Source organism: Canis lupus, chromosome 29, assembly GCF_011100685.1.
Source record: "Canis lupus familiaris isolate Mischka breed German Shepherd chromosome 29, alternate assembly UU_Cfam_GSD_1.0, whole genome shotgun sequence".
NCBI classification, from domain to species: Eukaryota; Metazoa; Chordata; class Mammalia; order Carnivora; family Canidae; genus Canis; species Canis lupus.
In genome coordinates this window covers 42175463-42202499 of record NC_049250.1, presented here as the reverse complement: position 1 = coordinate 42202499, position 27037 = coordinate 42175463, and the positions used below count along the sequence as shown (strand labels likewise).

At 50.3% G+C, this 27037-nt stretch overlaps 1 long non-coding RNA gene and 1 other non-coding gene across 6 annotated transcripts in view; both read right to left on the bottom strand.

Moving 5' to 3' along the window:
- LOC119866762 overlaps positions 1–27037 on the bottom strand; it is a 30939-nt gene that overhangs the window by 2283 nt on the left and 1619 nt on the right. Inside the window, exons 3-4 of one of the 5 annotated variants that reach the window (XR_005381287.1) lie at positions 12213–12376; positions 485–684 (exon numbers count right to left, since the gene is read on the bottom strand). This is a non-coding gene — a long non-coding RNA (uncharacterized LOC119866762). The other 4 variants (XR_005381289.1, XR_005381290.1, XR_005381288.1 and 1 more) reach the window with 4 other exon arrangements.
- LOC119866795 lies at positions 11–117 on the bottom strand. The gene has a single exon (XR_005381306.1). It is a non-coding gene; the product is annotated as a U6 spliceosomal RNA (small nuclear RNA).

The window sequence follows — 27037 nt, the reverse complement described above, 5'->3', positions numbered from 1 at the left end:
GGAGGATTTTGAAACTAGTTTAGGAATCATATTTTTACATGTCATCCTTGCGCAGGGGCCATGCTTAATCTTCTCTGTATCGTTCAATTTTAGTATATGTGCTGCCGAAGCAAGCACAGGAATCATATTTTTAAAAAGAATACATTTTCTAATCATTTCTTTCAAGTATTTGGAAATATAATTTGTTTTTTTAGATTGATCTTGGCATATTTATCTAACAATCAGACTAAATCCACTTAGTCACTTAATAATTGATAGGTACATTCTTTTGTATTTTCTACATGATCATATTGTCAGGATACCTTTATTTCTAATTCTTATGCCTTTGTCATCTGGAGGATAGTCAGATAATAATTATGGTAGAACATTAGTGAATTAAGTATTCTTCTTAAGAAGTTAAAAAAGAGGAGTGAAATAAACTCAAAGAAAGTAGAAGGAAACAACAAAGATTAACGCAGGAAATGAACACATAATCAAGAAGATCCACAAAGCAAAAGTTTTGTTTTTAAGACTAATAAAATTGACATTCTCTGCAAGATTAATAAAAGAGAGAGAGAGGAGGGCGTGATCCTGGAGTCCCGGGATCGAGTCCCACGTCGGGCTCCCTGCGTGGATCCTGCTTCTCCCTCTGCCTGGGTCTCGGCCTCTCTCTCTCTGTGTCTCTCATGAATAAATAAGTAAAATCTTTAAAAAGAGAGAGAGAGAAAGAGGAGGCACAAGTTAACGATAGTAACTGACTTTCTAACGTAAATGTAAAAATCGTATAATGTAAAAATGTAAAAAACATAACTGGATATATTAAAAAGAAAATACCATCTTTTGAACAACTTAATGCCAATGAATTGAAAAAAAAATTAGACAAAATTGAAAAATCCTAGAAAAATATAAAACCCCAAAACTGATTCAAGAGGAAATAGAAAATGTAAATAGTTCCATAATCAATAAAAATAGTCAAATAACAGGAAATATCCCCACAAAAAAAAAAATAATCCAGCTCCAGGCAGTTTTGCTAAGTGATATCAAACATTCAAGGAACAAAAAGGTCAATTTTATAAAAATTATTCCAGAACATGCGAATGTAACCTGTCTTAATACCAAACTTGGCAAGGATGGTACAAGAAATGCAAATTAATACAGTGTCATTTATGAACACAGATACATTCTACACAAAAATATTAGCAGACTTAACTCAGCAATGTGAAATTTAATAATATATCATGAATAAGCTGTAATTATCCACAAAATGTGAAGTTCTAACATTAGAAAGTTAATTACTATGATTCACTATGCCTCTTCCAGGAGGATACAGAGGTCACAAGGAGCGCGAAGGTCATAAAGCTTCAAGGGCCCCTCATGGGGTCACCAGCTCTATGTTCCCATGACTGTGTTTGTAAAAATATTTTAAATAGTGTTTTAACCACAATAAATTAAGACCACTGTCTTTTGCCTGTCGTCTTGGGTCAGGTGACTTCATCACAGCTGTGAACTCCGTGGGATCCCGCTGACAGGACAGAGGTTAACGAGGACGTATCCGAGCGTGGTTTAGTGGGATGTACGTGGTTTCCAGCCCCCTGAACCTATAGTTGGGCTGGTGTTAGCTCCCCCCCCTGCAAAGGACTTCCTGGAAGTCTCCCACTCACTGTGCTGACGCAGTGAAGTGACACGGGGTGGGGGCCGGAGGCGCTGACGTTCTGCACGAGGCCCCAGCTCCCACTCTGGAACTAGGAGGAGCTCAAGAGACGCAAGGCTCCAAGCGTACCCAGTGCAAGGCTGCGAAGCATTCTTTGAATCACGGATGGATAAAACTGTAGTTGGAGAATTCTGTGCTAATCATCTTCGTCAGAAGGGAAGTTCTCTGCTGTCAGAAACGTACTTGGGAAGGTAGCGTGGACACGGATAAACAGCCCTTACAGTCTTTCATATTATGACGGAAAGCCTCAAAAAATAGAATTTAGCCTGAATTCCTGCGTGTCCTACAAATGCTGAGCCCATCCTGAATGTGAAGTTGTGTTTTCTGCACGCATATCAGATTGTGCTTTTGTGCATCTGATCTATCCGGTTCTGAGGAAGCCTGCTGGTTGCAGAGGAAACAGCATGCAAGCAGCAGCCCGACGAGACGTGTTTCCCTGAACAAAAGCCCGACCCAGATTCGTCTCTGATTCACTGTGCAGCATAAGAGTAATTCATTGCACAAGCATGCAGCTCAATACAATAACTTATGAAGCTGAAAGTAACTTTTCTATACCATTAATAAATAATTGAGAAAAAATATTTTTTGCTAAAACGCTGAATTTTTTTTTCTCTTTAGAAAAGATTACACAATTGTTATTGTATGAAGAGTTAATCAGAGCATATGGAGTCCAAAACTGTGTGGGAAGGGTCTTGCCCTTCCCATCTTTAAAACTTGATTTCTTCAGGACGCCTGGGGGGCTCAGCAGTTGAGCATCTGCCTTAGGCTCAGGTCGTGACCTGAGGTCCTGGGATCGAGTCCCACGTCGGGCTCCCTGCCTGGAGCCTGCTTCTCCCTCTGCTGTGTCTCTGCCTCTCTCTGTGTCTCATGAATAAATAAATAAAGTCTTTAAACAAAACAAAACCAATTTGATTTCTCTTTAGTGAAATGAGGAGTTTTGGATTAAACAGATTCTAAAGCTCACCTTCACTTGATGATTTTATGAATGTGCATTGCATAGTCAGCCCAAACCTGAATATTATTTATGAATAATATTGTCACCACCGAGCTGTTCCTGCTCCCCAGGAATTTATGGCCCGGTGAGCCAGGATCGGCCCTTGGTTTGTTGTGACAGGGCCACGTTTGCTGGGAGCTCTGTTCCTTCGTTCCCAGGCCGAATCCTGGGCCCAAGGAGCCCCATTTCTGACTGCTGAAGTTTGGAGGCTGTGCCTGAGCATGTTGTCGTGAGGACGCTGCTCCATTCCAGCAGGAGTTACCGGGCCTCTGGTTACGTTGCCATCGTGGTCTCTGTGATCCTCCGACAAGTCCTGCCCGTGGGCCCCGTGACGGAAGGTACCCCTGCCTGGCAGTCTGGGCCGTGACACCATGATGCCATGACTTTGCTTTCATGGACCCTAACGTCTAATAGGATACCCTGTTTGATGTCTGATTGCTCTGAAGGGACGGTCTAGGACGCTAGCGGTGACTTCTGCTGAAGGGATGATGCTTATTGTCACATGGGACATTGGCGTGACAGTGCTCTGCAGTTCTTTTTGCTAAGGAACCATTGTCCATATAAACGTCAAAAGCAAAATTTCCATCAACCAGCTAACGTTCATTCTATGATAGAATAGTGGCGGTGTGTGCTTCCGTGGACACTTCTATTCTTATTTCCGTGCCTAAGTTAACCAATGGCTGTTTCTGTTCATTATTCCTCTGCTGGTTTGATTCGCATCCCTTCTTTTCCCGACTTTAGGGTTTGAATCCGATTTCTGAATTCAATGGGGAGATTCTGGCCATGTCAAAATGGCAGTTTTTGAACCTGGCAAGATCATAATTGTTTTTGGGTTCAATTCTGATTTCCAAAGACAACTTAAGGAGGTGTCAACAGCCCTTCATAAGGTCAGTTGCATAAGCAGGTAATTAGTTTGAGAACGGAGTGTCAACGTGGATAAAAGCTGCTAATTTGGTGATTCTTAAAGCTGTTTGAGCTGAGGCAGACACCTCTTAAATAAGACTCTTGTCTGCTATGGCTGTTTTTGAAGATTACACGCGAGTCAGATGATTCATTCACTAATCCCCTCAATAAATATTTGCTAAGGCACAGGGCGAGAAGCCGCTGACCACGTCACAGAGATGCTGCAGCTGTGCGGACCGAGGGTTAGCACGAAGAAGATGCAAGTTACGGGTCACCTTGACCCAGAAGAGGAAGCCCTGCCTCTGGAGTTCCGCTCTGAGGCTGGGACGCCAATAGATGGTGTTGATCTATGCTGGCTTGGCAGACGCTTAATGGCGCAAGAGGGAAAAAAAAAAAAAAAAGAAAACGGCTCAACACCAGTATGGTCCTTTGGAGATCCAGAAACATCAACTCTATTTAAGGAAGAAAGTAGTCATTTGGTTGATGCTGCAGAGGACTAAGTCACAAAACCAAAAAAAAAAAAAAAAATTACATGCAGCTAAAGGTACAAACTGTGCGGTCACGTGTAAGTCTCTTCATATGGGCAAACCATTGCTCCACAGATGGGTCAAATTACTAGCATTGACACAAGCACAGTTCTAGAACATGCCACTAATTCAACCACTGAAACACTCAAGCAATAGCTTTCACTGGCGCTCTGCGCTCGGCCTTGCTGCGTGCTGCAGACTCAGAGAGGAATAAGCCGCACGGAGGCGGGTGTAGGGGCCGGTAGGTGAACCAGCACTACGGGACAGCTGGGAAAGCCCAAAGGCCGAGTACTCGAAGGCGCTGGGCACAGGGGTGAGGCCGTGGCGAGGAGGGACGCGAGGAGAGAGCGCATGGCTGACGCCGTTGACAGCCTATCCCTCGGCCATGTCCCCGCTCATCCTTGTTGATGGGAACTTGCTTAAGAAGAGGAAGAATGTATTCAAAGAAGAGGGGCTCCCCCGTCCCCCAGTCACACGGAAACCATAGCAATGCTTCTCCTTTGCCAAGGATTTCTCCAGGGGGAGCGAGGAGCCTAGACCCCCCTAATGGGCCCAGCGGGAGAGTCTGCTGGGAGGGATTTCCCTCTCTGATAAAAGATGTCCTGGGGTGGGGGGCAGGGGGAAGCTGTTATTTCTTTCTGCCTTTGGATGTGGTTTCGTGTGGATCTGATGTTCCGAGTCGAGGCCTGCGGTGTGAGACCACGTGGGGAAAGCCGAGGCACGGAGGAGGCCGCCGACGGCGCGGACATGGGCAAGCTGCTGAGTTAACTTGCTCGGGGGCTGCCTGCGGTGCATGGCCTGCCAGGAGGATTCCAAGCCTGCGTCTTACCGTCTTGAATCTCTAGCTTGAAGCTGAAAGCATCCTGACTGGTACGAGAGGCTTCCTGAAGCGGGTTCTGAGTGGAGTCCTGAGAAGAATGCAAGAGACGTCACCAGACAAAGAGGTGGGTCTGGGAGGGACTCTGGGCCTCCAGCCGGGCCTCATCTGAGGAAGCACGAGCGCTTCAGTAGGGCTGCGGCAAGACGGGGGGGGGGGGGGGGGGGGGGGGGGGGGGGGGGGGGGGGGGGGGGGGGATGCGGGACCTCGTGGGCCACCAGCCAAACCGCATTGTGTCCCGACACAATCTGGGGCGCCCGGGGTGGCTCTTGGATTTGTGTTTTATAGCGAGGTACAGGTTAGGGGGTTTGGGACGAAACAGGATGCGTGGGATAGTCCAGATGAGAGACGGGGTGGCGGGGGCAGGGGCTGCAGAGCCGGCTGCAGACCGGGCCGGGGTAAACGTGGGCGGGGGCGACCCGGGGGGGGAAAGGCCAACTGGTGGGCGTCTAGGCAGGCAGAGCCGAGACCGTGTGCTCTGGGGAGGGGTCTCGCCTGGACAGATCGGGGGTCCTCAGCAGAGGGATGCCGCCGAGCCTCGTGGTGGGCGCATGGTGCGCAGACTGAGCTGAGATGCTTCTTTGGAAACACCCGCACCGTAGAAGCAAAAAGGAGGAAAAGGTAAGGAAAGTGGGACAAAGGAGTCAAAGAGGCACCAACCAGAGCACGGGGGTGACGATGGGACACTGGAAGCCGGGGGAAGGTCGCTTCAAGAGAAGAGAAGGGGCAAGAGTGTCAGGATCTGGAGAAATGCCAAGTGAGATGGTCCCTGAGAAAACCCAGGGGGTCTTAGGGAATGGAACGCACTCCCGGGGGGAGGGGACGGTAGGCCGGGGCTTGTGCTGTGGCCGGGGACATGGAAGGCGACGGTGCGGGGACCCGTGTGAGTTGTGAGCTCTCAACCTGGCTGTGCCAGTCTGCAGGTCTCAGTCCCCGGGAATGTGGTTTAATGGGTGTGTGGCTGTGCCGGCCGGGGCCTGGGCTTGGGGGGGCAGGCATCAGCGTCCCCAGTGATTCTATGGTGCATCACATTAGAGACGGCCTCTCCCGAGGACGAGGACACTGGGAAGCAGGAGCAGCGGCTCGGAGATGCTGCCTCCCCAGGGAGGAGGAGGCCGGGCCGCACCCTGAAGGCCTGGGTGGGTGGAGGGAGAAGAGGCCCCAAGCGTGAGGAGGGTGTGTGCTTTGGAGGAGTCGAGGAGGTTGAGGGAGACTCGTCTCATTCCAGTCTTTCTCGTTGGGTCTCAAGGGCCGAGGAGCTCGTCTGCGTGATGATCTGCCCGACGACTGTTCTCCGGCGTGCGAGCGTCCCCACCACACTACCTGCCCGCGTGCTCGGCCTTCGGTGGCATCTCTTGCTTTCTTCGGGGTTGTTTGAACTTGTTGGTCTGTCTCCTGTTTCATGAGGGCATCAAATTTTGTCTGTTTTTTTTAAATTTTTATTTATTTATGATAGTCTTACAGAGAGAGAGAGAGAGAGGCAGAGACACAGGCAGAGGGAGAAGCAGGCTCCTTGCACCGGGAGCCCGACGTGGGATTCGATCCCGGGTCTCCAGGATCCCGCCCTGGGCCAAAGGCAGGGGCCAAACCGCTGCACCACCCAGGGATCCCTGTTTTTTTTTTTTTTTTTAAAGTAGGCTCCACACCCAGCGTTGAACTCCCGACCCCGAGATCAAGAAGTGAGCTGAGATCAAGACTCAGATGCTTGCCCAACTGAGCCACCCAGGTGCTCCAGACTTTAATTATCTGATGTGCCTGCAGCCCCTACATCGGCATCAGCCCACCACGACCACCTACGGGATGAAGGGATGGGCGTTCACATTGTGCTGGGGCTGGTATTCCAGATGGGCTCCTGGCTCTGCAATGCCGCAGAGCTGCCCCTCCCGGTCTAGAGCTTAACCATCACGCGCTCCATCGTGAAGCCAGGTGTGTGCACCTTTTTGATACTCTGGACTCCGTAAGGAAGGGGTTTTGTCCAATCATCCTCGGTTCCCATCATCACCCTGAGCCCATAAGGGCATGTGTTCATTCAAAAAAACACAGGCTGAGCATTGCTAGCTCTGTGCTAGGCCCTATAGGTACCATTTTAAGTAAGATCCAGTTTCTTATCTCAAGGGTTTACCATCCAGGGAGGAGGCAGACCTACAGGCAAATAATAAACAAACGAGCAAGTGCCAAGGTGGGATCTGTGCAAAGGACGTGAGGGGGGCCCGGTGCAGGTGGCTGGGAGGCTGGTCGGGGAAGTGTCCTCAGAGGGGCTCCCGCTGGAGTAGGGAGGTGGGGGCATGCGGCTGGCAGGAGCAGCTGCGGGGGAAGGGTGGTGGTGCTGGCAGGAGAAGGGCGTTGGGCAGAGGGGAGAGTGTGTCCGTGAATACAAGGGGGCATGTGACGGTGGGGGTGGAGCCACAGCTGACGTGGAAAATACACCCACGATTTACCATAATCAGAGCCGGGGACTCACACTTCACTCTGGCGGCTGAAGGCAGAGAGTCAAGCCCTTCCCGCCTGCGGACGGAGGGAGCCCGGGCCCAGGGCACAGAGCCCGCGGGGAGGTCCCCGCCCTGAAGCTGGGCTCTGCTTCCTTTGTTCTTTGCAGTTGATCACGGTGGTGGCAAAGGTCTCATTTTTCTCTACCCTAAATCCCGCATCTGTTGCCTGAGACTGATCTGTATGATTATGCCCTTGTTTTAATATTGATCTGCTTTTACGGCACGAGATACTTTCAAATGATAAAACTTGCTTTCTTTGAGATAAAAAAAAAAAAAACGGTAGGAAAGGAAATGGACTATAGTGTCTATAGAAGGACGGAGGAAATAAACATTTTGGGATAAACATGGCCATTTTCAGTCTATTGCGATCTCTTGGGGGCATTTGTGTCCAAAAGGCCACTCTGTACGCAGAATGAGCAGAAACGTCTGGGCTGCAGATACGGAATGCTTCGGGAAAGACGTTCCTCTTTCAAAATGATCAAATTCAGAAGAAAGAGAATCGAAACTAAACCCCGTCCCTAATCTGTGCTAAGAACCACGTGGCCAGGGTGTGCAATTTATAAGTGAAGTTATCGTTGGCTTCTTCCACCACCATGATTGGCTTCCTCAATGAAAGAAGAGCCACTTCCCCAGGAGTACCTCCTCCCTCCAGCCTCCGTCCCGTTTAATTGGTTTTGCTGTTTTTTCCTGCGGGAAGAAATGGAGAAGAGGTTGCGGGATGGCCCAGGAGAAGAAGAGCCCCCCAGATTTCTCCCTCTTTAAACAGAAGCAAACAAGCAGAAGGTGTCTCGACATTTTGTTTTAAATGCTGTAAGTTGGCTCAAGTCATTTACCTCCCTTCGCGGCGCCACCTACGCCAAAGAAAAGTATGTCCTGTATTTCTTGCCAGGGAGGGGAAAAACAAAAAAAGTCTTCAAGGGCTTGATAATGCGGTGGGTCAGAAGCACATGGACGTAAGCAGTAGGCGTCGGAAGCCTCCATGAAAATCCCGCTGTGATCACGATGCAGGGCCCGCCATTCTGCCGTTGGGCCTAGAATTGCTGTGCGATCCGTCTCCCTGGGAAAGTACGGAGATACGCCAACATTGCGGATTATTCTGATCGAGGGGTGATGCCCACCTCGGTTGTTAGCGGCTGGACGGCAGAGCTGCCTTACGCTTCCCAGGACACCTGCTTGGCTTAAGCACAATCTCTACACATGGCAGGCGTCTCATGAGCACGAGTGGAGAGCCGGGCCTACACGTGGTCAACCCCTGGCACCGTAAGAGGACGGTTCACTCATCAAACAAGTCTTTGGCTAAGAACACTGGAGCACTTGGTTGAGACGTGCTTGTTCCGAAGAAGGAAAGTCGGGTTGATCCGGGTGCCGAGGGGCACCTGAGGCAGAGGAGGGAGCGGGATGCCTGGGACCCAGGGCACTTGTACTAGAGACGTAATGTCAACCACCTCTGTCATTTGGAAATTTCTAGTAGTCCCATTGGAAGACATAGAAGCAACAGGTAGAGTTGATTTTGATGTATTTAACCCAACATATTAGAGATTATCGTCTGAACGGGTAATCGGAATAAAAATGATTAGTGAGATATTTTACTTTCATTCTCATGCCGAGTCTTCAAAATCCAGTGTGTGTTTTAATCTGACAGCAAATGGCAGCGCAGAAGGGCTGTGTTCCAAGTGTCGAGCTGCCGCGCGTGGCTCAGGTCCTGCAGAGCGCCCGGAGGGCCGGGTGCAGAGGGGCGGCAGGGAGGGGGCACGCAGCGGGGTGCGCAGGGCCCAGGGACAGGAGGAGGGGCAGCAGCAGGCCGGGGAGGGGCGGTTCCCTCAAGGCCTCTCCTTCTGGGTCTTCAAGTGAATTCATCCAACCCGAATTCCCCTGGTTGAGTAAGTCTAAGGAAGGACTAGACAACACCGAAAGGGTCACCTCTTCTCTTCTGGAAGGGCGAGCGGCCGGGCCCTTGCCCCCCGAGCGGTGGACGTCGCAGCATTCCTCCTCCTCGTCAGGCCCCAGGCACCACGCCCCATCCGACGTGTATTTCTCTCCCGGGGAATCGACTGAAACTCAGACATTTTGGGACTGCTTTTCTACTACACCCCTTCGGACCCTGCCTTGGGAGCTCCCCACGCTGAGGCCTGGGAAGTCAGAGATGAGGCTCTTGCCGGCCTGCCCTGTTCTAGAAGAAGTTTTCCGTCTTCACTCGCTTCACCCCACCTCACTGGTTCCGGGAGCGGCGCAGTCCAACCCGGGAGGCGCAGCTCCATCAGACCCACAGCCCGAGGCCTGCACCTCATCTGTGTTTTGGTCCCGCTTTGCTTCTTTGTAAGAGGCCTCCTCTCCATTGGGTCTTTCCATGGGTTTCCTGGCCACGTTCTTTCCCGTCACGGGCCATTATCTGCATCTTTACCCACAAGGATGGTTCCACCCACAAACCCACCCGCTAATTCACCCACGGACCTTCCCGTCTCAGTACGTCCACAATCGCCGTCACCCCCCGGCGGATGGGCCACCACCTCCTGCCCGTCGTGTGTCCGGTCGCTCTTACCAGGGACTCTCTTCCGAGAGTTGGAAGAGGACGGCTCGCGATGCTTTCCAAACCCGGGATCCCTGAGCAGGCGCGGGGAGGGCTGGCTCTTCCTCCTAATCTTCTCTTTGCGAGCGCCTAGGTCTGGGCGTGTCTTATTCCCTTTAAACCCACTACCTTGTGTCTAAAACCCCAGTTGTGTCCCTAAGGAGACCTTCCTTTCCCTCTTGCTCAAGCCGCCCATCTGCTTTCATTGGTCTTTCTCTCTGCTCCTGTTTAGACAAAAGGACAAACACATATGTTGACGACCAGTCCAGTTCCTCCTTGATTTTCCAAGCAAACCTGTCTCCACAATTACGCCTCTTAAATTGCCTTCTTAACTCTTGGGTTGATAATGATTTCAATGAGCATTTCGAGGTGGGGAGGGGGATTCTTTGATCTGTTTTATCTAAATCCAGGAAGACGGAATATTCTTCTGCAACAACGGCTTCTATTCCCCTTGACATATTCATTACCGAAACCAACCTCCCTTTGGGAGCGTCGCCTTGAAGCGTAAGGCGACGGCCGGAGTTTGTGTAGGTAACAGACTCAGGGCAAACCCGAGGCTAAGAGCTTCGCTGCCATTATTTCACTTAATTTCCAGGATAGCCACTGAGCTAGGTATCAGTAATATCCACAGAGAAGCAAAGGAAGAGTCAGACTAAGCAACTAGCCCACGTCATGCGAGTAATAGGAGGTGGAACTAGGATGGGAATGCAGATGTGACCCAGAGGCAGTGCTCTCATCCTGGGCCCCGCACCCCTTAGGAGGTGGGCCGCTGCCCGTCCCTGCCTTTTGATTTAAATCCATATTCCTTGGACACGAATCTCACGAGATTGTTGGCTTCCCTTTCCTGCTATGCGTCCAGGATGCATTCCCTTGCAAACAATGCAGTGGAAATGGGTAGGAATGAGTGGGATGAGTAGGGAGTTCCAGATGGAGGTGAGAAATGCCGAAATGATGGGTCGTGTCCATAAATCGGCCCATGTGTATGGTTCTTGGTGACAGACGCCCATTTGCCCCACGGCTGAACCGTTGGCTTTGGCTTTGCTGAGCCGTAGTGGAAGCCAAACTGCCTAGTCCTGAATCGGCGACCCAACAAGAGGGGCTGAAATGATGAAATCAAGCCAAATAAAAATCAAACCCCGTGCGTTGCCGCAGTGGAAGAAGAAGGGCTGTCACGTGCCCGTTGCTGAATATTTCAGGGATCATCGTTGCCTGGGAATGGAGTTCCAGTGACTGAAAGGCAGAGGGATGACAGCCTTGATGCGCTGCCCGTTAATCCTGCTCATCCTTCCGCCAGGGAGTTAACGAAGCTGAGGTGCGAGGGATTGTTACTGAACAACACAACATCCGCTTTTTAAGCTCAAAGTAAAGCAGAAAAGGAAGGTCCCCAAAGTCGTGAAGGATAATAGTTCAAGCTCGAGAGGGATATCGAAGGCAGGTTGCTATAAACCTTGACTCGACCCTGCTACTGATGCAGACCGGCCTGTGGATCTTTTGAGATTTGTTACTTTTTCATGCGAATTTGAGATCGTGCAATATGAAAATAATAGCAAAGCCTCCCTTTAGGTTCCACATTTTGGATAATGTAAATTCCCCTCATTTGTCGTGTTCCCAGTGGGAAATGGATGGCTCACTTGAGACGGATGAAAGGACTGTTTACAGAGGTGTGGGCAGGGTGCAGGGAGACCTGCAGGGACAGGAGAATGGGGACGGCCGCCCTCGGGGCCTCGGGCCTTCAGCCGGGGACCCCGCTGAGCAGTGCGGCCCAGCAGGTGGGCCCCCAGGAGTCGGTACCCTAACTCTCTTTTCCATGTCCCTGCCTCCCCGCAGGTGCTGCCCACGGGTAGGACTGGCTGGAAGCCAGAGGCAGGGGGACTTGCTGATTCAAAACCATGGATCGACTCCCTGCGGGGAGCGGGAAGATCCCCAAACCAAGCCAAAAACCGGGCCAGGAACCACAGAATTCCACAGCAGCAGCAGGGCGCCCTCCCCAACCCTCGGTCGGCACTCAGGACGGAATCGGACCGATCGTGAATTACGAGATGCTCCCAGGACACGTGCCTTCCACTGAATTCAACCTCCCCAGGCCACCGTCGTCTCCAAAATACCATGTAGGTTTGGGGTCTTTCTACCGGAGATTTTAGGCTGCAAGAAAGAATTCCTTCTCACCTCTGCTTATGCAGCTTCCATGTGCTTGAAATGATCCCTGCGGGGCTCAGCCGTTTAGCTCCTGCCTTCAGCCCAGGCTGTGATGCTGGAGTCCCGGGATCGAGTCCTGCATTGGGCTCCCTGCATGGAGCCTCTCTCTCCCTCTCATGAATAAATTAAAAAATCTAAAAAAAAAAAAAGCCACAAAATTAAGAATTTTTCTCAATACTATGGTTATTTTGGGGGAGGGGACATGTCCGGTGCTGCGCAGCCTTCTCCTCTCCTTCCTAGAATTGACTGGTACTCCGAGAAATTAACTTTGAACAGAATTCACAGCATTTCCCCCCCTGGCTGCAGAACCTGGGCCAGGGTGTCACCTGCCACGACCTCGCCCGCTGCTGGCCTAACGCGCGGTCCTGAGAAAGGACTCCATGACCATTTCTTGACTAAGCGAACAAAGCTCTTAACACCTTGCATAGCTCGAAACCGAATCGTGCCTGTTTCTAACCCTGTTCCCTGAGCCATGGTGGTCGCGGGCGTCAGCATCGCCGCCGTGGTACCGCGGCGGCTGGACAGTGGGACCGCGGGCCTGGGACTGGGCATCTGCGACGAGTCCCGCGTGCGATCCAGTCAGTAAGAGGTCTTCAAACGGAGTTGCTGCCAGTCACAGTGTTTCCCTGAGACCCAAGAAAGTCACCTGTCCCCTCGGATCCCTGTGAGTGCACGGCGCTCGGTATCCCCGGCCCGCCAAGAGTCGCCGGGCGCCCGTCCTGCCAGTCGTCGGCCTGACTGCAAATGACAAGGCTCAGGGGGCGACACCGAGCCCGGGGTCCCTGCTTCCCCGCCAGGACCAGGCTGGGGGCGCGGGAGGCCGGGGAACCTCGTTCACTCGGCTCTGCCTAGAGGGCGGCGTCCCCGCGGCTCCATGACGCTCCATCTGGGGCGTTTGTTATCCCCGGAGGTCACAGTAGTAGGGAGAACAGTCTTTTCTCTCTCTCTTCTTTTTGTCCTGATTTCCCCTTTACTTCAAGGTCCTCTCCTCTGCCCAGTGATGTCACTGGAGCTTTGGCCTCCGGCCCGGGGGTGCAGGTGTTAGGGGGGCTCCCCCCGCAGCCACTGCTGGCTCCTGCTGCTGGGTCACCTGCCCGGGCCTCTGCTCCCGGAAGGGAGATGTCTGTGCACATCCCCCTCCTCCCCCTCCTCCCCCTCCCCTTTGTCTCCCTCCCCCTTCCCCTCCCCCTTCCTTCCTCCCCCTCTCCCTCCCCCTTCCCTCCTCCCCCTCTCCCTCCTCCTTCCCCTCCCCCCTCCTTCCTCCCCTTCTCCCTCCTCCCTCTCCTCCTCCCCCTCCCCTTCCTCCCCCTCCTCCTCCTTCCCTTCCTCCCCCTCCTCCCTCTCCTCCTCCCCCTCCTCCTCCCCATTCCTGGCCTCCCCTTTCATCCCCTGCATGTCTGAAGCAGGCGTGTCCAGCCGGGGCTGCCCCGGGGCCTGGGAACCCACTAGGCTTCCCAAGGTCTTCCCTCACCAGGGCGGCCCGAGCCCCTCCGCCAGGCCCACCACGAGGCCACGCAGAGACTCAGACGGGAGGACGCGGCCCAACAGACCCATCCGAGGCTGCGGAGTCCAGCGGCCGAGCCTCCCAGCCCTGCTCAGCCTCCGCTTCGGGGTCAGTTAGTGCCAACCGTCGTTTCTGTAGGGTTGCTCTTGTTCAACGGCCCTACTCCACGGCTGTTTCCCAGCCACTGTAACTCGGAGCCTCCTGGACGCAGAAATCCCTGTTGACGCGTCTCCCTCCCTTCCCGTTTCTTCTCTCCCTCTTCTTGGATTGCGTCTCCACCTCACTCCTAACTCCACGGTTTCCAGCTGTGTGTCGCTTGGCTCTGTTTCCACCGCAGACTTTTCTGTAACGTGCAGCTGGACTCCTTCCAGGTCCCAGATGTGCTGGTCACTTAAGCCGAAGCGGCTGGGCCTCGGCACGGTCCTGTCCCCGCAACGTGCCAAGCCCGCCCACCTGCGAGAGGCAGCAGCGCCCTGACGCCCGGGTGGGGGGCATTTCAAGGGGTCGGAGGGGCGGGAGGTCCTGGCCGGGCCCAGCACCCCGGGTGGGGCGCCCCAGGCACACGGTGCTGCTGCAGCTCCAGGTCCCTCCTCTCGTCCGCAGCCAACGGCTGTCCCCCCGCGGGGATCGGGGCCAAGCTGCTGCCAGGAGGGACAGAGTCCGGCCTGGGTCCAACTTTCTCCTGCCTCCTCACGACCCTGGGCAAGCCCTCAGCCAGGATCCTCAGTCCTCGCCCAGACATTGAAGATGGAGCTAAAAGGTGAGCTTTCAAGCTTCTTTCTTTTTGAGTCCTCACGGCTGTGCGGTGGCGTCTCCGCGTTGGCACCAGGTGCTTAGACCCGCTGCTGGCGGCCCTACGCGCAGGCTGGGCCCCAGGGCGCTAGGGGCAGGTAGCGGAGGTGGCATCCGGGTGCTTGGAGCCCCGCGGCTCGGCCACCCGGCCACCTGCCCACCCTCCTGGCTTGAGGACAAGCCCCTCACAGATGCTCTCGTCCCCACTCCTCCCCTGGCCCAGGCTGCCTTCCTCCTCCGTCCTCCCTCCTGTTACCCCGTCCTCAGCTTCCCGCTGGGATGTCCCGTCATCCAGCTCCATCCTCCCAGGAGTAGGCCTGGGACAGAGCCGCTTACAACCTCAGGGGGAATGAATGCACACTTGGCCTGAGAACCTTCTGGAATACTAACTGGAGCCTCTGTGAGCAGATGTGAGCAAAGGGAACTCTTCTCTTTCTTCTTCCAGGTGGAGGCTCACCCCCAAAAGCCCCTTTTCTGACCCTCGGCCCAGCCCTTGCACCAAGGCCCACGGAGGTGAGGGTGACTGTGCTGTGGGTCCCATCGTCCAGCCACCTCTGAGCCGGCTTCACTGAGCCTCGCTGGCTCCCTACGGCACTGCGGGGCCACCGCACATGCTGTAATCATCACTCCCAATCCTCGGTCCTAACAGCTCAGAGGACAGTGTTCTTCACCTGGATTAGCGGCCTTGGAGGTTTGGATGAGCGAGGACTTCCGGGTCTCCCAGTCTTCCCCAAGTGCTCCTCGGAGGGAGTCTATGCCCGTGGAGACAAGCTCCCAGCACCGGACAGCCACCCCGGGGGACACAGCGTTCTCTCCGACGGTCAGGGTGAGGTGCCCGAAGCACCTGGAGCAGCGTTGCAGCATCAGAGACCGTCCGTCCCTCCATGCGGGTGAGTTCCGTCCGCGGCCCAGCTGTGCGGCGGCCTGCAGAGGAGAGCAGGCCCCGAGGGACGTCCAGGGCGTCCTGGCCGTGTGGACAGACCAGCACTTTTCCTCTCATCCTCAAGGAATGGTGCAGCGCTGCACCCGAAGCTTTTATACACTGATTTATTCTTTGCACATAGTTGCCACCCTGTTTAGTGACAGGTTACGAGCTCCTGACCGCGAGGACGTTCAACGTAGTCAACGATAACGCTCTGAAAGTCCATATGAAGCTCTACTGCGCCGCTTTTCTCTCCGCTAACGAGGGGCCACGTCTGAAAGGGGCAATATCCCACACCGCCTGGGCCTCCGGACGAGCGGGATGTGACAGGGCAGCAGGCCCCAGGCGGACACGGGGTAGGCGCAGACCTGTGCGCTCGAAGCCTCGCTCCAGCTGCATCGTTTCTTTGGCTTCGGGGCCACGCGGACCTGGCCCTGAATTTCAGCCGTGGGACCGAAGACAAATCACGTAACCTCTCAGAGCCTCCGTTTTCTCATTCGTGAAATGGGAACAGGAACGGCCCTTATCTCACTGGGTTGTTGGATTAAATACAAAAATGCAAGCACAGTGCTTAGCGCAGTACCCAGTACTTAGAAAACACTTGATACATGTTACCTGTTATTATTATAAAATATATTTAGGGCACAGGAATAAAAAATATGGGTGCACATGAAAGAGATGAACGATGATGGAGCAGGGTAATTGGTCGTAAGTCTTCTTTTAACACTTAATTTTTTTTGAAGATTTATTTGTTTGTTTGTTTGTTTATTTATTTATTTATTTATTTATTTATTTATTTATTTATTTATTTATTTATTTATTTATGATAGACACACAGAGGGAAAGAGGCAGAGACACAGGCAGAGGGAGAAGCAGGCTTCATGCCGGGAGCCCGACGTGGGACTCGATCCTGAGACTCCAGGATTGCACCTGGGGCCGAAGGTAGGCCCCAAACTGCTGAGCCACCCAGGGATCCCCTAACACTTAATTTTTAAATCAGCCTTTATGGCTCTACGTTGGAAGAACTACGGTCCCTGTAGTGTCCGCATCTCAATCCCCAGGACCTGTCGATGAGTCTGTCACCCTCTATAGCAAAAGGGACTTTGCAGGTGTGATTAAGTGAAGGGCTTTAGAGACGGGAATTTATCCCAAATGGTCCAGGTAGGACTGATGCAATCGCAAGGGGTTTTATAGGCAAAAGAGGGAGTCTGGAGAGTAGGTGAGAGAAGGAGATGCGAGGATGGGAGCAGAGTTAGGGGTGATCCAGCCACTGGCTGGAAGAGCCAAGGAAGGCAGACAGCCTCCCGCAGACGGAGAAGCCGTCGGACCGAGTGTTCTCTCCGGCCTCCGCTAGGAGCACAGACCTTCACTACCTGGAGTTCAGTCCACTGTGACCTACAAAACTGTAAAATAATACATTTCTGTTTTGCTAGGCCGCTGAGTGTGTGGTGACTTGTTGTAGCATCAATAGGAAACAAATTCAGGCCCAACTGCCTTTTTCTGTTGTTTCTGCGTTGCTGCTTCTTGTCAGCAGGTCGTCTCATTTTCCTGAGTCCAAAATCATAACGGTTTGGGTAGGATTTCTTTAGATCCCAAAGCGTGCTGACTCATAAATTAGGCCCCTGCCTGGGGCCATGCTTTCTTGCTAGTTCCCTCCCCCATCTCACATGAGCCCGCCCTATCAATCCCACATGCATAGTTTCAAGTCATAAAAGGAATTCTCTATGATAATTTTTAAAATGGCATGTTATACTTTTGTTCACTTTGTGTAGTTTCAGGGGTGGTTTGTAATACTTTCCAGTCCCTACTAAATGATAAAATTGAGGCCAGAAGGCCAGATCCGTAGATAAATGTGAATTACGCCAGCATGATTCTTAACATGACTTTTTTTCCAGAATTCCCTTCTAGTAAGTGAATTCTTTCATCATCAAGAGAATGTCATATAAACATAAACTCTCTTGATGATGAAAGAACTCATTTACTAGAGTAATACATGGGGCATATGGCAGTAATTTTTTTTTTTTTTTTTTTACCATCATTGGTTGCTGAAATCTCGTTTGATCCTAAACAGGGAGAATTGATTGTCGTTGTTTGCTTCTTTTAGATATTTTAGACAGATTTTTACTTTGTAAATTCTTTTCTTTTTAAATTCAAGTGCACTTAACACACGGTGTTATATTAGTGTCAGGTGTACAGTGCAGTGACTCAGCAATTCTATGCATTACTCAGTGCTCATCAGGAGAGCCCTGCTGAAGCCCCATCACCCATCCCCACCCACCCTCCCACCCTCCCACCAGCCGCCCCTCTGGGGACCATGTTTATTCTCCATAATGAAGACTTGTCTGTTTCTTGCTTTGTCTTTTTTTCCCTTTGTCCATTTGTTTCTCACGCTCCACTTATCAGTGAGACCATATGGAACTTGTCTTCCTCTGACTTATCTCCCTTAGCGTAATTAATACTCTCCAGCTCCAACCATGTTGTTGCAAATGGCAATTCATTCTTTTTTATGGTTGAGTAATATTCCACATATCAGGCCTTCTTCAGCCATTCACCCATCGATGGGCACTCGGGTTGCTTCCGTATCTTGGCCGTCGCAAACAATGCTGTGATAAACACGGGAGCGCATATATCCTTTCGAATTACGGGTTTCGTATTCTTGGGTAAATAACCAGTAGAGGAATTACTGGATCACAGGGTAGTGCTAGTTTTAATTTTTTAGGAATATCCATTCCAGTTTCCTTTTTATTGGTTTTAGTGATGGCAGACAAGAGACAAGAGAAGTACTGGTCATCTCTGCCACAGGCACTTGGCAAAAAATTTCAGCTCACCCCCCCCGTGGTGGGTAGGCTGTGCGGGTGCTTCAGGGGTCTCCGTTATGCTTCTAACCCTTCTGGAAGAAGCCCGCTCAGTGTGCTGTCATTTCCAGGACGATCTCTGCTTCAGGGGTCCTTGGTTCCTCCATTGCTCCTGCCTGGGGTGGGAGAATGAGTCACGTGGGAAGTGGAAACTTCCTGACCCCTCCAGCTAGAGTTCATAGGTCTAGTCACAAAACAGTAACTATTCTCTCTCTGGTCTAAAGAAAACAATAGTTCTGTGCTCAGAGTGCTACTTTTTTTGCATCTCCTTGGCTCCCAACTCGGAGTCCAGGCTGGGAGTAGACAACTTTCCAGAACTCTCCTCAAGCACACCATGCTGATTAGCTTTATTATTTTCTACTGTTAGAGTAGGGTTGCAGTATGGGAGGGGTGCCCTCTACGAGTCCTAGTGCCGGAAAATAAGTCCTTTCGATTTCTTAATACCTGGCCTTGTACCTGGAGCGTCCCCCCATCACTGTAGGGGTCACAGCTGTGAGCCACCTGCCCCATCCCCCACCTCTAAACTCCCCTCCTCTCTGATACCTGGTGCTAGGGAAGGGTGGTCCGGTTGCTGTCCAGGGGCCGGCACAGGTGTGTATACAATCCTGGCACCGACAGTGTGCTCACGATCCCCGTGTTAGATTTCTATCATTACGCTCCAGTCTGGATTCTGCGGGGGAAAACTTACGGCCACGTAGTTGACTTCCATTCGGTATTTTTGTCGAAACAGGGCTGTCTTATACCCATTTTTAGCTAGATATTATATGAATTAATATCTGAATCATACCCAACACCAGATGGAGTTGGCTTTTCCTGAAGAAGACAAAGCATCAGATTTCTTTTTTTGTTTTGTTTTGTTTTAGTTATGAAAATGCCAGCTTGAGCAATTAACTGGCTGGTGTCCTAATTGTCCTAATGTGTGAATCAGAGAGGCCATATGGCCCACCCGATCAACGTGTGGGTGTTCAGAAGCGGAGGAGAAAAGAATCCGGAGGCACACAGTTAGTCACTCAAGTCTACCGTTCGTGTCAGAAGCGTGTTAGTTGCCCCGTGAAGATTTGGAGGAGCAGCTGCTGGGGGACCCGAGCAGCAGCGATGTGCCCCTGAGCTGGTCTTGCAAAGCCTTCCTGTTGTAGGAAGATGAAAATGTTCTTGAAGTCTAAATTACGTGCATTAAGGAATTAGAGGGAGCATGGGGTTCTGTGCCTGAAAAAATAAAGCCAATTAAAAATAATGATCATCCTCTTGGAAGCTCAAAATGGAAGAAATATATATATATATATTTATATATAAATCTTGCCCTCACTTGTTCCTGCCTTGAGGAGCAGCTGTCCCCGAGCTGCCATCCGCTCGGGGCTTGCCTTGATGGTGCGGGATAGACCCGGCTCGGGATCCTACGGCTGCTTTGTGTTTTCAAAGCTTTCTGTCCGTTGACAGCCATGAACATCTCTCTTCTTTGGAGGAATTCAAGTGATTTTCCAGACGTTCATTCACAATTTCATTTAAAGACTTAATTTAAAAAAATAAGGGTGTAGAACAGGGGTTAAAAAGTGGAGTTATTTTATTTGGTTCTCACAGGATCTTTAAGAAATTTCACATAAAATTGCAGATTTCCCCCCGGCTGCTACCAACTGGAGGTAAGTGGCAACTGCCAGCCCGAGACAGGGCCTCACGCACCCTTCAGTTGCCCACAGACTCGTCCTGGGCTGGCCTCTCGCCGTCACCAGCTGCCTGGTCCTCTGCCTGAGCCCGACCTGCATAACCAGCTCACACTATGGGGAAACTGAGGCTTAGAGCACTCCGCGAGGCAACACAACAGAAGTCCCGGAGGACTCAACTCTGAGTGTGAGACTAGGAGAGGACCCGAAGCGGGGAATAGTGTTCAAAGGCAACCATATGGTTTCTCCAAGCGCAGTGATGTGCGGCGGGGGGCCAAGAAAGGAAAGCGATGGAGACAGAGATGGATGAAGACCTGGGGTGGGGGGGCTCCCGGGGAAGCCTCGTGGGCGCCTGGTGGCAGGCCTACCCACCGTGGAGCTCGGCAGCCCGTCCCGGTGCCCTTCCCGGTGCGATCGCGGCCCTGGCCCAGCACCAGCTTCTGCACCAGCTGGAGAAGGCTCCGCCTGCAGGGCTGGCTTCGCGGTGCATGTCCACCGTCTCCCCTGAATTCTAAGAACCCCATTTCCTTGCATGAAGCCACCACAGCTTTGGACCTGGCCCACCACGAGCTGCTCTTCCGGAGTGGCTCTGCGTCCCGCTCGCCTGCCCTTGCGGACGGGGCTAGAGACCTGCCCGGGTGCTGGGCCGCCGCGAACATGGCCCTGGCCCTTGCAGGCCCCATGTTCCTTCCTGGATTCAGTGTTGTGAACAAATGGGTTTCCTCTGAGAATCCGTTTTCTCATGTTGTTGCTGTTTTTTTAAGCATTGCAAATGTTATAAAGGCGACGCCACATCTGACTTCTCTGCACTGTGGGCTGAAGGCCAGAATCACACACGTGGGCAGCCTCCCGCAGGTACAGCACGCACCCAGGAATGGGGCACACCTGGATACTTCATTCTGTTTGTTTTGTTCTTAATTTTCTTGCTCTTAATTTGCCTTTGATCTTTATCTTGACCATTTATTAATTTTAAGTGTTTTTTAAAATGTCTTGCTGCTATCAGATATTACACAGACAGAATGAATAACCGAGGTGGGTATTCCAGAGGGCACGGAGTATCTGCGGTAAAACTGGCTCGGGTAAAGGGAAACGAAACAACAAAACCCCATGTTATGGGCACTAGTTGATTACAACATAAAATTGAACATTTTAACCACACAGTGCTTGCCCATTCATTTAAAATTCTATTTAATTTTATCTTTGTTCATTTCCCCCAGGTCTCTGGTGTAAATTCCTAGCTCCATGAAGATTTATGGCTTGTTTGATAAAATGGGGGGGGGGGTCTCTAGTTGGTTCCTCTCACTACCACAGTTACTCATCTGGTGTGGGAGACGTGCTGGGGGCCGTGAGAGGGTTCTCTCCCCGCCTCCATCCCAGGGACCCTACCTCCATGCAGGCTCTGGTCATCCTCCGTGAAGATACTGTCCTTCTTCAATCTCAGGACCTCCTGCAAACCATGCAGGGTCTTAGGTTATATGAAGTGTAGGGAGTTCCGGTGTTGGGTTTTCCACGTTGCCCTTTGTCAATGACTTTTTCCTGGGATACGCCAAGATTCATATCCAGGTCCCGTTGGAATATTTTCCTCCCAATTTGTCTCCCAAGTGAAAATCTACCAGCTTCACCTCGTTTTCTAGAACATTTCTGAATTATTACCGTGTTGTTGGGAAAGAAGGAGGGGTACGGATGTTAACGGTGTGTCTGTGTGTCTATACGGGAAAGGGGATAACTGAGATGAAGACAACTAAGGGCGTGGCACGAACAAAACATTCCTGAGTGTGCAGAGAGGGACCTTGCATCCCACCGTTCTCCGCACTGCACCACATGAGACGGCGCTGGCTCAGAGGCACCTTGTTTGGGTTTGGGAAGGGAGGGTGGCTCGGTACTGGAATGGCTGTGGGGCAATGCAAGGAGAAGGCGCTGTGCAGCTTACACACCGGGCATATAAGGCAAGTCTGGCGTTTGCAACTCGTGGAGCTTCTCTTCTGTTTGGCGACAACGGCTTGCATAGGGCGGCCCAACCGGGGAAAAACTGAAGCGTGTGGTAAGTTACGAAGTCGCATATTAAAAGCAGTAACTGCAAGAAATGGGGTGCACCCACAGCTCTAAATTCAACCCGTAACCAATTAATGAGAGACTTTCTTGGAGAGCACTTAGTTTTGCTTTAGGGGCCCTCCCTAAAGTGTAGTGAAAATGTTCATATTTGGTGACTGGAGTTTCATGGATTTAATAATTTTTATAGTCACAACCATGTCTTACGAGGCCTTCTTTCAATACCTGCTATTTTTTTCTAAAAGTATCAATGTCAAAAAATAAAAAATAAAAAAAAATAAAAGTATCAATGTCACTTATTTTCTAAAGAGTTTTAAAATCCTGTCTGTTAAGTTTCTCCAGCTTTGGAGTTGCATGACTAAACCCATTAGGTTCTGGGTCTGGACTAGTTAACACTATTGTAGTTGAGTATGAATTTCCATGGTTGCAGCAGCTCATAAAGTTCAGATAACTTAAACAGGGCAATTCAAGAGACCTGGTAACTTGACATCCAAAATTCCAGTTTCTTTTAGGTAAATACTTAATCATGTAGGATATTCCCTGTTCCTCTTTTTGTCTCTCCAGGGCTGAGGAGGTTCTGGTGTGAATCTCGTCTTCAGTCTCTGCGGGTGTCTGCTGGGGCTCAGCTGGACCTGCCTGGAGTCTGAAGTCTGCCTCTGCTCCCATAGTATCCACCGACGAAGGTGCCCCTCACGGTTTCTAATCAGCAAGTCCTTTACTCGGCATCTCTGCCAACAACACGCAGCCCATTTAAATTCCCCAAATGCTCATAACCAACCTCCACACCTCTCTCCACTAAACGTGGGTAAGCGTATGGCTGCTCTTGCACTCTATTCTGAGGCTGGGAGAGATGGAGAGGAGGGTGGCTGGAGGGTGGGACGGGCCACTGCAGAAATGCCTCTGGCAGCACTTAACCTTGTGAAGATAAAGGAAACCTTGTGGGGTGCCTGGGTGGCTCAGTCGGTTGAGCGTCTGCCTTCGGCTCAGGTCATGATCTCAGGGTCCTGGGATCGAGTCCTACATTGGGCTCCCTGCTCCGTGGAAGGGGGGGACTCTGCTTCTCCCTCTGTCTCTGCCCCTCCCCCTCCCCCATGCCCATACTCCCTCTCCCATAAATAAAATCTGAAAAAAAAAAAAGAAAAGAAGTCTTCTATAAAGTCAGGAGGCCAGAAGGGGAGCCTGTATGCCCTACCGCCTGTTGACAACTGCAAATGCAACAGGAAGACTCACACCTTGCCAAGTCCATGCTATGTTAGTGGGAGGAAGGAGGTTTTCTTCTTGCCCAGTAACAACCCAGCCAATGAAAAGCCACCACACTTCAAACTCCCAGTTTACTCCAGTGGACTTGTTTGTAACAGCCCCTCCCGATTCCCCCTTTCCTCTCCTTTGTTCTCTGAACTTGCCTATAGTTTTGCTATAGCTTCCACGTTCTGAATTACAATTCTCTGCTATTCCTGAATACCCCCCCCCTCTTTTTTTGCTTGCAAAATAACTGGCAGTTTTATTTTTAAAGTTAACACTCCGTACATATTTTTCTACTCTCCTCGCTACCCTGCGATGAAAGATGCCCTCGGAGGATTTCTTGTCTGGGTTCCAGTTTTCAAGTTAGGAGCTAGCCTTCCCCACTCTCAGATGTCTGTCTTTTCTAGGAGGATGGTCTCTACCAATTCCCCAAGGGTTCTGATCTGTGGAGGGGCAACTGTGAGAATCCTTTTCTCGAGATCCTGCACCAGCTATACACTCTCTAAATTTTCTCCAACACCCTCAAACCCAGCTCAGAACAAGTTCTCATTGCCTCTGTGTGGTGGAGATATGGCTTACCCATCATCACATGTTTTTCCTCCTTGTTTTATGTTATAAACTCTATGCACTTAGTGCTCCAGGATTTCCCTTTGAAGAGCTATTTTTTTTTTCTGTTTCAGTACCATTATATCTTCCCCTCTCAAGAGCTTAGTTTGAAATTCAAAGTGAAGAATTTGACTTGCTGAATTCGGCTCTTGCTGGATTCTTCAGCACCTTTCTCTTTCTAGGATAAAAGCGTTTAGCCTAAAGATCTAATTTTAATGGTGAAGATGTAGGGTAAAAAGGAAATGCCAAGAAGTAAGAATACATTTGTCAATATTTTAAAATATTTTACAGCTACTTATATGATACGAACTGAATGACTTAGGTGGTCTAGTATAAAATTTTGCTCTTTGGGGAGGAACTGGAAAGAATCTAGGCACATTTCTAAAGATATTAACCTTAAATAGCTTTTGAAATTTACCATAAGAAGCAGATTTTTCTCTCCCTCCTGGGCTGTGAAAATATTCCCTATGTCAACCCCTTCTTTTCCATGATCCTCCATAACGTGGGAGGGTTAGCTGGCAAAATTCCATAGAGTAAGCAAGACTTACTGCCATTTAAGAGCTTCAAACTATCTCCTCAGGGAAAGACAAAAATCACTGTGGCTAAAAATGTCAAGTCTGGGATTTTAAAGTTCTATGGGAGAAACTGTGGGGAATGTTAGTCTCTTGGTGGTGGAATAGGTTGGATCACTGGATCCAACTGGAATGTCTTTTTCCCAGCTTGTTAATTTCTGTGATTCAAGGAAAACAGACCTTAAAAGGAATGGAGAAAGTACAATTTCTAGAGAACAAAAGTGAACGCTAATTACTTCAATATTTTGAAAAGTGTTTTTACAGATTTTTTTTTAAAGATTTATTTATTTATTTGTTCATGATAGAGACAGAGAGAGAGAGGCAGAGACACAGGCAGAGGGAGAAGCAGGCTCCATGCAGGGAGCCTGACGTGGGACTCGATCCCGGGACTCCAGGATTGCACCCTGGGCCAAAGGCAGGCGCTAAACCGCTGCGCCACCCAGGGATCCCCTGTTTTTACAGATTTTTAATAAAATTTACAAATGATGATATATCACATTAAAAAAAAAACAATTAAGTGCTTGTATTATCATGTGTTTAAGCCCCTAATTATTGAGAAAAGGGCAAAATTTCCAGATTTCTGAGTTCACGATAGTAAACTTCTCTTTCATGATATTCACAGAATGCTCCTGATAAATGCAGTGCAAATGGAGATGTTTTATTCCCAACATGGACTGTCGAAATGAAACTCACTTATGTTGAGTCTCTCACCACACCGGGTAAATGCCCCACAGAAAAATGACTCCTGAGTAACTGGTGTACATATGTATTATGTTTGCATGTGTAAGAACACGTATGTATATGCATGATTTTACACTGGACATTGAAAGGTATTTTTTTACCCACTAGAGAGAGTTTGATATTTTAATCCCCCGAATGAGAATTTTACATCATGGAGAAGTGGTTAAGAGTGTGGGTGCTGGGGATCCCTGGGTGGCGCAGCGGTTTGGCGCCTGCCTTTGGCCCAGGGTGCGATCCTGGAGACCCGGGATCGAATCCCACATCAGGCTCCCGGTGCATGGAGCCTGCTTCTCCCTCTGCCTGTGTCTCTGCCTCTCTCTCTCTCTCTCTGTGACTATCATAAATAAATAAAAAAAAATTAAAAAAAAAAAAGAGTGTGGGTGCTGGAATCTGATTGCCGGGGTTAAAGCCACTTAATTAGCTATTGAACCTTTCTGTATAGCAGTACCCTCTTGTCTAAGAAGGGAGCAATGACTGCACCTGCCCCTGAGGTGGTTGAGGGGATTAAGTGAATTAGAACACGACATTGTATAAAGTACAAAATAAATGTGAACTTTCAGTAACATTATGAGTCTGTGCAAGGCCCGTGCTAACCGCTTTGGGGGGTAAAAGAGACACAGTCTTTATGCTTACACGGTTTACTGCTTAGTAGGGAACTCAAGCTGTATAGTCTTGTATGCAGTTAAATATTAATACCTGAGAAGAAGATCGACAGTTCAGTTCAACTGCATGGACCTGCCTCTTAAATACAGAAGCCATGTGGGCTGGGTGACCCGGACCAGAGGAGGAGCTTTACATCAAGTGTTAGTCTCACATTGGTTTCCCTTCACCTGATGCTTATCGCTTTGCCATGATGAAAACAGGTTCAAGGCATAATAAACAGCGTTCCCAGGGGCCTGGTCTACATTAACCTTCAGGGGTTTAACCACGGGTGAGCAGTAAATGACGCAGCTGCTGATGCAGGAGTAAGGCTCCTGATAACGGAGGTTGGGAGAGTAGGGAGCGCTCTGAGAAGCGGGCCAGCCCACCAGTCTCTGCAGTTTGCAGGGGGGACAGTGACTGCTTCAGCTGATTTTTATGTTTGTTTGTTTGTTTTTTTTTCCTGAGATCTATAGACAATTCCAGACTGTGGTGATCTAGTTTAAGAGGGAATTCTGTACAAGGACTGGCACGAAACTGCATGTCTAATTGCCAGATAAATATTACAGTTAGCCACTTCTCTGTGAGATCAAGGACAGGACTACTTCCCGTGGTCTGGGGTGTGCATGGAAGGCCTTGGGAGAAAGTGATGACTGAAGGGCCTTCCGGGCACCCGGGTGGTTCAGTCGGTTAAGCACCTGCCTTCGGTTCATTCTGAAATTCAGAATACCCCTGAATGAAAATTCACATTTATTTTGTGATCTTTCACAAAATGTGATCTCGGGGTCCTGGGATGAGCCGCTGCTCAGCGGGGAGCCTGCTTCTCCCTCTCCCACACCCCCTGCTTATGCTCTCTCTCTCTTTCTGTCAAATAAAGGAATAAAACCTTAAAGAAAAAGTCCTTCAACAAGAATTTAAGGTAATCTTTGGATTAATCCCTTTTAAATCAAATATTAATTTCCCTAACCTATTTTTTTTATAAAGAGGAACCCCTTTATTTATTTATAATTTTATGTAGGGCCCAAGCCCAATGTGGGGTCCGAACTCATGACTTTGACATCAAGAGTCACATGCTCTACCAACTGGGCCAGCAAGGTACATCATCCCCTGACTTAATTTTTAAATGTATCAATCTAGATTTTCCCCCCACCTACTGTCCCTGACTGGTGCTCATACCAAAAGATGATTCTCAGCCTAAAAAATGAGTTTAATAAG